The following is a 12,130-nucleotide window of genomic DNA, read 5'->3' as shown; positions in this document are numbered from 1 at the left end:
GGCTGGGTTGTTTCATCCTCAAGCTTATTAGTATCAACAAGGATGTCTGATCGTTAATTCAAGAAAATCAATGTTGATTGGCTCGATCGAAGACGGTTGATTTCTTCTCTCCGAAACGTTTGATCCGTCAGTCTAGGCGTAGCGACTTTGATATTGGTGAGAGTTTCTCTGTTTGAGCGGCTTTTCACCGGCTTGTCTCTCCTGTTGGTGGAGCTCCGTCGCGCCTCGTTGCTGGCTCCGGAGGAAGACGGTGATTGGTATCTTGACACGTGGATCATGAATTGTTTGTCGACCGAACACGTGGTGGATGACTAACCATCTTTCCTCAACGGTTTCTACTTGTTGTGCTTACGGCCGCAAGCTGTATCTAATAGTTGGGCTTCTTGGGCTCTTATGCTATCTGGGCCTTGTGTTGTGCACTTAGCTGTTTTGTTTGTTTGGTTTTTTGTTGGACATGTTTGTTGATATACCATGAATTTGACCCATTTTTATCCATGGTATATAAGTTTTTTACTATCTATATACTATATATTCTATCCTATTAGGTATGTTTTCAGGTTCAGAAGTATCTTGGAGTAAAGTGATGATTATGGAGCATTTAGGAGCTTAAAGGAGATTTCATCCGAGCTGACCATAAGAGATCGATACGAAGAAGAAACAATCGATCGATGCACATCCAGTGACGTCGATCGATACAGAAGAGAAGCATCGACGATTGAAGATTATTATCAATCGATGTACATAATGTACCATCGATCGATGTCGAGACACGGAAGCACGACTAGGTTTCAGCCGACTTTAAACCCAAGACTTCACCAAATTACAAGATTACCCCTGACGAGTTTTTAACCTAATAGTTATATACTTGCCTAAGTGTTAGGAGGCAAGAGTGCTTTTGACCACCTTTGTATTCTTATTTTCAGCAGAGAGTTTTAGGAGAGAAGATCATAGAGAGATTTGTGATTGGAACTCCATTGATTCATCTATTCTATTCTATGCAGTTTTTATTTATATTTTGTGTTATGAATTGCTTAGCTCTGTCTGAGTAGTTTACCTGTTAGATTCAGAGCTCAAATAGGTTAGAGGGATTAGCCCCAACTATAGATTGCTAAGTTGTGGTATTCATTGATTGATTGTTCTTAATGCTTGTTCTAGATTAGCTAACTAGAATATTGAACCTAGGAATCTGCATGAGTCAAGCATCCTTGACCATCCAGTCCTGAAACTAATATGTCATACTAGACAACTGGAAAAAGGCTACCGCTGAACTAGAAAGCTAGTGAGCATTATCAACTTACGCCTGAGGCTTAACTAGAAGCATCAATCGATATTGTCTTCTTACAATCGATCGATATTTGTGAAAGGTGTATCGATCGATATCCCTATAGGACCATCGATCGACACTTTCTTTGTATCAACAAACGACAGTTGAGATCCAAGATCTAGTTAGTTAACCAGTGAAACATTGTCATCGCTGATCACTGTGTTCAAGGGGTTGAGCTCTAATATATCATGCATGCAACTGATAGGCATCTATACGATTATAATCTCCAATACATGAATAGAAACCCTGCATCTAATACCTTTCCAATAAGTTACACTCCAAATCATCTTGTTAGTCAGGCAATAGACTTGTTTAATTAGTATTGCTATTTACATTTAAACCATAAAACAACAAACACTTAGAATTAATAAATTACTAGATCTAATAGGTTTGTCTAGCTCCTTGTGGATTTGATCCCTAAGTAATACAATTGAACCTCTTATTTGAAAGAGTAATTCACTCTTTAAGATAATTTGAGTCGTATCATTTGTCGACTTTGTTCTCGTTTAATAATAACAACGGTGAAAAAAAGTTTAATAGTATAAGAAAAAGAGAGAAGAGAATCGATGATAAGTGCACGTTCCACTATGGCTACTCAGCGTCTCGTCTTTTAGGTAATGAATGGTGACTGCGTTTTCTTTAAAGCGGGACGGTTTTTAGTAACTTTATGGTTGGCCATGTTTATGTTACCAATCAGCTACATAAAGAAAAGCGTATTTCTAAAGCGTTTTTTTCTAATACGTTTTTAGTCACCAATCATAAATTTGCCTTTGTTATTTGCGGTTTTCTAGAAAACCATGAAAAGAGTATTTGCGTTTTTCAAAGCTATGCTTTTGGTAAAAAAAACGCATATATTTGTTCAAGCACCATTTACCTAGCGGATTTCAAATTCCGCACTCAACTTAATGTTTTTAAATAATTTAACAACATCATCTATCTAATGAATAACTCTATACGACTATACAAATCATTTTAGTTAAACTTCTAATGAAAAGTCACTCGTTATTTTTTTTCTGAAACTATTTTTTTTTCTTTTTTTTTTCTGAAACATCTTAAACCAAAATTTTTTTCTTTTAACAAACTTAAACCAACTTCTTAAAAAATATTTTTAGTGATAAAATTCACCAACTATTTTTTTCATAACCGAGTGTCCTAACTCTACCGAGGTGGTCCAGACTAGAGACCGAAATGACCAAGGACCTAGCATGCGCTGGTCACCATGTGGGTCATCGTGAACAATCTCCGGTCTCGGGCGCTGGGGTTCTACATGTGAATTCTCCAGTGGCCGAGATTCGAAGTCAGGTGGAAGAACTCACAGCCGTGAATTCTTTACCATCAGAGCTATAAGCCCCAGTTAAAAAACGAACACAAACCAAAGCGAACTAAAACCAAATTAGTTGGACTGATTTTGGTTAAAAAGACTTTTTAAATCCAAATAAACTAAACTGAACCCAAACTGAACTCATAATTAAATTGAATCTTTATTTGTTACTTTTCGTCACAAAATTGTAGATGGAAGGTGACAGATGTTTACGACTTGAATTTTTTTATTTCAAATAAATTTTAATATTTAAATGACAAAACTAAAAATTACTATGACATTATCATGAAACAAAAATAATAATTTCTATTTGTTTTAATATTAATATATTTATTTTATCCTTTTTTTTAATAAAACCACACTACTTTTTTACCAAAACCGCACTACTTTTTTTTTATATAAAAACTGCACTTATCCTACAAACCGCATGAACCGCAGTTGGACCGTACCGCACTTTAGTTCCGCACGGCTTTTATTATCAAACTGCGGTCACTGTTCGGACCCACATCACTTCTATTATTTCCTTTTCTCTCTCCATGTCTACCGCGTCGTCGGGACAAAAGAAGAAATAATGAATCAAAACCCCATGAGACTAGAAAATAACAAATCAGTCACAATTCCGAGCCTATATATTATGAACCCAACATTTAACATTAAAATAGACTGAAAGACCCACAATTTAGTGAAAGTATGTAAATGTTCACATCTGTCAACCTTTTTCTTTAGGATTTTCTTCTGACTTGTTCCGGGTTTCTGTCGGTTTGTTTTTCTTTATTTATTCTTTACGAGTTTAAATTTAAACTCTTCTCCTAGAACAAGTTCTTGTTTCCTCTTTGGATCCAGCGTTCTAACCGAAGCATGGATGAGCAAAATATCCATAAACTTTTATCCGTTCCATTAGTCGTTACGATTCAATTTGAAAAATTCGAATGTCCGTAATTGAACAAATTATATCAAATACTAAAATTCAATATGTGTCTAAAACGGCACAAATCACGAATACTAATATTTTTAAAAATACATATCTGATCAGATCCATTATATACCTATATACACATTCTTATAAAATAATATAATATATATATATATATATATATATAATTTATATCTCTATATGAGTTTTATAATATTTCTATTCCCTAAATTAATTATTTAGTTATTAATTTTTTTTTAAAATGTATGTATTTTAAAACGAAATTGTACTGAAATATTATATCAGATTTTTTTTTACTAATTTATTTTTTATGGATCGAATCGGATATTCTGTAAAAATACATATTTTTCTAGATCGAATCGAAAATGGATTATCTGTACGGAGCGGAGCGGATCAGTGATATCCTTAAAATTGTGGATATCTTCTCAATGCCCACCCCTGAATAGAAGCATAGAACAAGTTCTCAAGTAAAGTATTTCTCTTCGACATGCCCCGTCTTAAAATTTTGGAGCTTGAAAAAAAAATAGAAAATATAAGCCTATTTATTACAAACACATAGAACGAGAAAAAAAAGAGAAAATATAAGTGTAAAATAAGTTATTACTTAAACTGATTTTACTGTAAATTTTTATTTGGCCACTATTTATGTTTTTCAACTCATTAAATTTAGTTTAATTTACTAAATCAATAAAACTAACATGAAAACTATAGAATCAATAAAAATACTAATTTGTATAAAGTATTTAAACTTTTACTTTGTGGGGACCTATAAAAATGGGGGTCTGTTTCAAATGTTTTATTGGACATGACCCTATTCTTAGAACAAGTTCTTTGTTTTTTTTCTCCTAATAGATTTTCTTAAGAATTTATTTATTCTTTACGAGTTTAAAATAAAACATTTTTTTGACAACGAATGACTATTCTATTACTCAAACTCGAGGTATCCGGGGTAGCCAGACCGGAATATAACAACTAATGTAACAAAGCTCTTTTGAAAAGATCTCACAATCTTAGCTAAAGTCTGAAATTCTATTTTTCCCTTGAAATATGAGATATCTTGAAGTGCAGAAAGCATACATTCAGTGTCTTTATCGCCTCCAACTCAATTACAAAATTTGGCCAAGATTGAGGCTCATTTATCATCGCGATCTGATCCTTGCAATCTATCTTAAAGCTCTGACATGACGAATGTTGAAGCATGCTCTCCATTGCCCATCACAGTGCTTCCAATTGTAAAGCAGTCTCTCGCCTTCTCAAGTTTCGCGTTCCCATAAGTTGAATCTTTCCCCTACTATCCTTCCAAAACCATTCACAACCACTGAATTGTGCTGTGGAAGTCCATGAACCATCCACCATACATATATTATCAAAGCTTATGACTTGGGGTTCCTCACTACTATGCTCCTGTAGAATGGGAGGTACAATCTCATTTGCATTAAACCAAGAATGACATTCACTTTCCGCATATCTGACTAGCTCCAAAGGATCCATGTGTATTCTCTTAAAGAGTTTATCATTGCGCGCCTTTCAGATGTACGAGATTATCCATGGGTAAGAATCCTTGTCTAGTTTTGGCTTAACAATGCTATTCTTCCTTCAGAAGAGGTAATCCATGTTGGCATAAATACTTGGTAGTGGGAAGATCTCAGGACTAGATGGTGTTGTTGATTGCGATCATACTTGCAAGGTGATAGAATAAAACTGAACCTTTCCTACTGTCAAGTTAACAGTGGTAATTGTAGTGTTTGAGATTCAATCCAGAGGACCAGTCTTCACTTTATTCTTATGAGTTTTCAACTTAGCTAAAACTAATAGTGGGGTTTTGATTTAAGTAGTGACGTGCAAGTAAAGTAAATGATTGCAAAGAGTAAATTCAAATTAACGAGAAGCCAGTCTAGGGTTTCTCATCGGGTGTTGATGCTAAACCAAACATTTATTTAAGCGCAATGCAGCACAATCTAGAACACGGATCACTCAAGTAGAGCAGCCCACTGTCATGGTACTGCTCCCTTTATGGTTCGACCTTGACACCTAAACTCTCGTTTGGATCAAGGATCGACTACAAGTAATAGAGATCAAGTCCGATAGGTTCACCGAGCACCCTAATATCTACTTTCGCTGACTAGGGATGCTCGGCTCATTCACTCAAATATCAAGCTATTGACTACACGGTTAATGAGCAGATTAAACCTAAGGTCTAGTAGTAAGTGATCAGGTTAAAGCTAGCATTAAAACAAAGATGAAAAAAGACACAATATGATCGCTTATTTATGTTTAGCTTTTATGATCAACACCCTAGAACCCTAGACAAGCTAGCCGACTACTCAGCCACTAAACAAGATGAACAAGACATAATAACTGAATGATACTGCATATAATTCCAAAGAGAAACCAATAGGGTTCATGATGATCTTCTTGGTGAGAAGATGAGTCGTCTCCCTTACAATAGCAAAATTCAACGGAGGTGGTCCAAGTTCTTCAAGGAGGGCTTCTCCGGGTAAGTTATACTGCAGGCCCGCTTTCCCTTTTAGTTCGGTAGTTTGATCGAGATCCGTGTTTCGTGCAGACCTTATCTCAGCTGTACCACCTCGGGGAGCGACTCTCCGGTGAAAACTCGCTGGTTCTTCGAGATGAGATTGGGGACCTGAAGAGCCGGGTGTGATATCACTCAAATTACCCTAAAGAGTGAATTTACTTTCTCAAATAAGAAGTTCAATTGTAGTACTTAGGGATCAAATCCACAAGAAGGTAGGGAACCTAATAAATCTAATTGGATTTGTTAAATAAGATGGTTTAATGATTTAAATGTAAACTTGCAGTTTGTTGAGCAAGTAATTGCTCGATTGATTGGTTGAGGTTTTGATGCTTAAAGGAAATAGCTAGACTTAGGGTTTTTATTCAGGAAATTTGGAATTATAATCCTACAGATGCCTAATGAGTTGCATGCATGATAATGTAGAGCTCAACACTTATAAACGAACCACTAGGCTATCGCTTTCTAGGTTCTTCTATTGACCAGTGTCGATCGATGATTCTATATGAATATCGATCGAGAATCATCGATCGATACACTATTCGCAACGTCGATCGATTATTATATTTGAATATCGATCGACGCTATTGGCCAAGCGTTAATGCGCGGGTTGAATGTGCTCACTAAGCTTGCTAGATCAGCTCTCTCCTTACTATAGCAAAAATCATAGCTTAATTAGAGTGGTTTCAGGATGAGATTGAAGCTATCGCTTATATCTAACATTCCTAAGGCAAGTTCTAGGTAGTTAATCTAGAATCAGGGATTAATGACAATCCTAATGATTATTATCACAACTGAGCAATCTATAGTTGGGGCTAATCCCTCATAACCTATTTAAACCCTAAAATCTAAGATCATCTCCAATGGTTTCCCTCATTTTTTCCCTCAAAATGAGGTTGTGATTTGTTCCTATGGTTTCCCTCATTTTCTCCCTCAATTATTATTACTAGATTTTTTATCCGCGCCCTGCGCGGATTGTTTGTTATAATCAAACTTATATTTAATCATTTATTTATGTTTATTTTAAATAATTTATAATATTATTTGTGAAGTGAGTTTTTTCATCTTCTAAACTTTCACTTTAAAATGTAGAGCGGCTAAAATATTTATTATTCTTAATGAATAATTAGATTTGTTAATATATAATTAACCATAAAATTTTTAAAATATTAATTTGATAATTATCATTGTCCAAAACTAAATTATATTGTGTTACAAAGTCTTTATTAACTTTAATAAATAATTAAATTTGTTAATATATACTTAACCATAAATTAGAAACGAATTTTATTGATTTGATAATTATCATTATATATAGTTTGTATTGTGTTATCATTAAAAAATATTTTACATCATATATTTTTTAATATTTTTTTCAAAAGAGATAAATGTCTACACAGATTGTATATAATTTTATACATGGATGTTTTCAAGTTTTTATGTGATAAAAGATATTTTTTTTGTCATATTAAAAAACTGGATACTTAATTCTTACTAAATATTTCAAATGCATTTCAATTTATTTTACGTGATAAAAATACTTATGTTATGATGAAAATTTTGTAGATATAAAAAATTTGTTGTTTAATTTATTATTAAATATTTAGAACGTATGAACAATAACTTATTCTAATGGGATTTGAATTGATAATGTATTTGTTTCTAAGACTTTGGGAACGTGTTTAATGAATAGACGTGTTCAATTTCAAAACGTGAATAAATGTATCAATCCGAGAAGTGTACAAACTTAATTCAAACGTCCACTATATCCACTATTTAATACAACTTCTATTACCTTTTTCTCAAACTTCTAAAAATTACCAAACGCTTTCCAAATCCGACTTCATCTTCTTCTATAGAATATAGTAGCCTCGTGATGATGATTCGTAGTGATAAGATTGATCCTGAGAAGCTGAGTTTTACAAAGATATAAAAATACAACTGGTTCTAATCGTTTTGCTTCGTTCTATTAAAATTTGACTGAACTGGTTTAGTAATGTTTTAAACACTCCACTATGTAACAATAACAAAGAAGCATTTTGGCAGGAATATAGATTTCTGGTTTCAAAATCGAAGAATCATCAAGCCATCTGACACTACAATATGCTTATAATCTTTTGAGAGAAAGGATTCCATTTCTTAAAACCAATCAACCGGAAAAACAAAGAAGAAACAAAACTCTAAGCTTATATTGTATGAATCTGCCAATTGATGTCTCTAAACTCTAACTCATTGGTCTCCAATATTTCAAGCAGAAGAGGCGACCCATGCTGAGCAGTCCCTTGATTTTCCCAAGAGTGATTATGTCTATCGACATCTCAACCACCGCAAAGAAAAGTGTAGCCATGTGCATCGAGGAAGTGAAAGAGAGTCACAATCACACCTAATCAAGGTCAAAACGCAGCTGTATTTTGGTATTGACAATGAGCCTAGAGGTAAAAGAAAAGGTTTATAGCAGAACATGTAATAATGTGGATGAGTCTTTGTTGTGGAAGACCAATACTTGTGTGAATCGAACATAAGAAAGCCAAAGAGAGCACTGAAGAGACTCGCACACAAGCCTTTGACGCGAAGGAACTTTGTTTCTTGATTCTAAACACAGGAGCCGGATTCATATGTGTACCTGCTTGACTTGGAATGGACAGAAGCCTTTGTCACTGAACGGAACAACTCAAACGTTAATTCAAGACTTAGACCACGTGACCCTCTCAGCTGTATGCGCGGTTGTCTTTTGTATCAGCTAATTAACACCAGACTCTGTTTGTTAATCAAATGACAGTTATGAATAAACAGGTGTAGGGAGATGGCTACAGAGTTCGGTTTTGACATGCACAGGTAAAATTGTACCTTCACTGCCTTGATGTTCCGCAGTTATTGTACCTCTGATGAGATCATCATCTTCGAGCTGTTTCTTCAGATTTTCAAGGTCGTGGTCCTCCGCCTCTCCAAATCCTATACATATTGGCTTCACATACTTGTTGGTAACTGGAAGCTTCCGAGTAAGCCCTTCAGGAAATGTATCGATACACGACAAAATCGAATTAGAGTATTGTCGGAAGAAGACTTAAAACTTCGATACATTATCACATATTAAAGGTCCAGAGAGTCTCATATCTAAAATACCAGAACTTGAGGCATCTTTTGTGATAGCTTGTCATTTTTATCGTCAACCACACTTATAAAAAGTCATAAAATACACAACTAATTATAAATCATGTAATATTACTTGATGAAAATTCGATAAGCAAGGTTGTATTGTGATAACTGCTTCCCATAACGAACATGAGTTCTTATCTTCTGTACAAAACACAACGTCATTCACCAAAACTTAATCTGGAATTTTACCAAACTATGACATTAGTCTGGCATCCACTTGCAAGAGATAGAGAGTTGTTTCAGGTTACCTTCATGAATTCTCCATGGAGATCCGTAAGAAGCTTTTGTATCTATCTACATCACAAGATTATAGATTAATCCAAAGACACAGAGAATATTTGCAAAGTGTATTCCTGTTTCCTTTTATATACTACGTTCTGTGCTTCAGGAAATAGAAAGCCAAGTAACAACCTGAAAAAGAAGACATAGGCAAGCGAGTTATTTTTTATCACAGTAATGAACATTAGGCAAAGATTAAAAAAGTGAAAGAAACTGACTGGAGGCTGAACAGTGGACGAATTTGGAATCTTACTTTAGTTGCTGTTGAATCTCCGGGGCTGAAACTCTAATGCTGAGCTTCGTGTTTGTGTTTGTATCGTAATCTGTGTGTATTGGCCCATAATTATGTATACTAAGAGCGTACGATTTCAAAGTCAATCTTTCCGGTTTGAACTCGAAACAAAATCTCCCAGAGTCGTTCTCATCCTCCCAGCCAAGTAAATCAAAAACATCACTGCGGAACAAAAGTCCCATGTCGTATCTTGTCGCCCTTCAAGCCGGGGTTGAAGAACTCTGGCACCGGACGATACAGCCTCAACGCAGCCGATAAAGCCTCTTTAAGAAGACGAAGTGAGCCCAAAGAAGTGAGAGCTTACGATTGTGAAATCCATTTTCGGGTTTCAATTCCAAACAATAACCTTCTCTCCCCAAGTCGATCTCATCCTCTCCACATATTAAATTGAAAACATCACCAACAGGCAACAGCATGGTTGAAGAAAACATTGAAGGCTTTATGAGAGCACATTGAAGTACCTTGGTCGCTAAAGAAAATCAAAATTTGGGGAGAGAAAGAGAATCGACAAAGAGATCGGGATGAGTTTGGGGGAGGAAGAGAATCGACAAAGAGATCGAGAACGGTGATTAGGGTTAGTGATTTTGATATTTCAGAGAGGACAGCGATGTAACCCGAACCGTATCAAGAGATGGGTAATGGGCTGCGACCAATACGGTATGAAGAGAGGCTCGGGAGAGATGGGTCATACGGGCCACGTAGGTGACAATTTTTTTTAAAATTGCAAGCCCACAAAGATGACCTGGCACTTTGGTTGGTCCTGAATATTTGTGCACACGTGGATAGCTTTAGGAAGCTCAAATTTAGCTTCTTTTATATAGTGGGATTACATTCATTCTTCAACTTTTCTTTATTGCAAATAACACCTTTTATTTCATAAGATTTTAGATTATACTCACTTATTTTTAAATTCTATAATTTAACCAAGCAAATATTTATTACATTAATAAAGGTACATAATATCATACAAAGTAATAGTATAATTTTACTTAAACAATACTATTACTACATTTTCCCAAAAATGATCAATCAAAGCATTTCGAAGAGATAAATGAGCTTCTTTATCCTTGATTTGTCTAAACCGACTGAAAAGCTTTTGGAATTGGGTGGTTTCGTCCTCAGCTATTTCAACTTCCGGAGGTGAAACTTCTCTTCCAACTACAATTGGTGCATCGAGATCACGCTCATCTTCAATTATCATGTTGTGTAAAATTTTATACTTATCTACAAAATGCCACTCCGTTCATGCGGATATAACCAAAAAAAAGATAAACTTATATGTCAAGTTTATATGTTATAATTTATAAAATTATAAATTATATTTTAATAACTAATTATGGGTAATTATATTTTAAAAAGTTTAATCAGTATATATATATTGGATATAAAGTTATAAAAGTTATGTTTAGTGTTAATGTTTTTTTTATGCATAAAATAAAGATTATTAAAAGTACAGGACCATTATGTAAATAAAAAAAACTTGACATCAAAATGAGGTTGTGAATAGTGTTCCCTCAAATTTGAGGGAATACTGTTCACATCCTCATTTTTTCCCTCAAAATGAAGTACCATTGGAGATGGATTTCCCTCATTTTTTGATGTTTTCCCTCATTTTGATGCACCATTGGAGATGCTTTAACAAAGAAACTACTGTGACATGGCTGAGTAATTCATAACAGCAAATAGGTAAGAAAACTTTATTAGAATAGTAAATATATATCAATGGAGTTCCAATCATAAATATAACTTTGGATTTTCTCTCCAATCTATCAAAATTCTAGAAAACCTTTGCTGAAAATAGTAAAACAAGAAAACACAAGAAAATCACACTTTGCCTCTAACATGGTGGCAAAGCTTATATAATTAGGTTAAACCTCGCAAGGGGTAATCTTGTAAACTGGTAAAGACTTGGGCTTCAAGTCGGCTGTGACCAAACGGGCTTTCTGTGCGCTTCACTGTCGATCGATGTTCTGATGTGAACATCGATCGATATTTCTCCCTTAGTATCGGCCGATGGTCGAGCTCGATGGTCATCTCGGGTGCTTGCTCCAAACATCTCCAAAATGCTCCAAAATCATCACTTATTTCCAAATCAATTCTGATCTTATAAACATAATAAATAGACTCATTAATATAATAATTAGTTAATAAAACACCTATAAACCAAGGATGAAAGTGGGTCAAATCCATGGTCTATCAAGGTGTCAGGAGAGAAGGATCAGCGGACGGCCCTATGGGAACCAAAGTTCACACCGTCGATTTTTGTTTAGTTTAGGAAAGTCAAGAAACCC

At 34.7% G+C, this 12,130-nt stretch overlaps 1 long non-coding RNA gene across 7 annotated transcripts; it reads right to left on the bottom strand.

Annotated features, from left to right (window-relative positions):
* Positions 1-8,174: 8,174 nt before the first annotated feature.
* LOC106327537 lies at positions 8,175-10,476 on the bottom strand. Of its 7 annotated transcripts, XR_001267460.1 has the most exons (5): positions 9,801-10,475; positions 9,517-9,679; positions 9,236-9,409; positions 8,960-9,118; positions 8,175-8,869 (listed from the first exon to the last, which is right to left on the bottom strand). It is a non-coding gene; the product is annotated as an uncharacterized LOC106327537 (long non-coding RNA). The 7 variants fall into 7 exon arrangements; XR_001267458.1 differs by having other exon boundaries at positions 8,960-9,445; positions 9,801-10,476; XR_001267459.1 differs by having other exon boundaries at positions 8,960-9,409; positions 9,801-10,476.
* Positions 10,477-12,130: the final 1,654 nt, after the last annotated feature.

Source organism: Brassica oleracea, chromosome C2 (genome assembly GCF_000695525.1).
Source record: "Brassica oleracea var. oleracea cultivar TO1000 chromosome C2, BOL, whole genome shotgun sequence".
NCBI classification, from domain to species: Eukaryota; Viridiplantae; Streptophyta; class Magnoliopsida; order Brassicales; family Brassicaceae; genus Brassica; species Brassica oleracea.
Note: the sequence above shows the minus strand (reverse complement) of the source record. Positions and strands in the feature narration are given on the sequence as shown.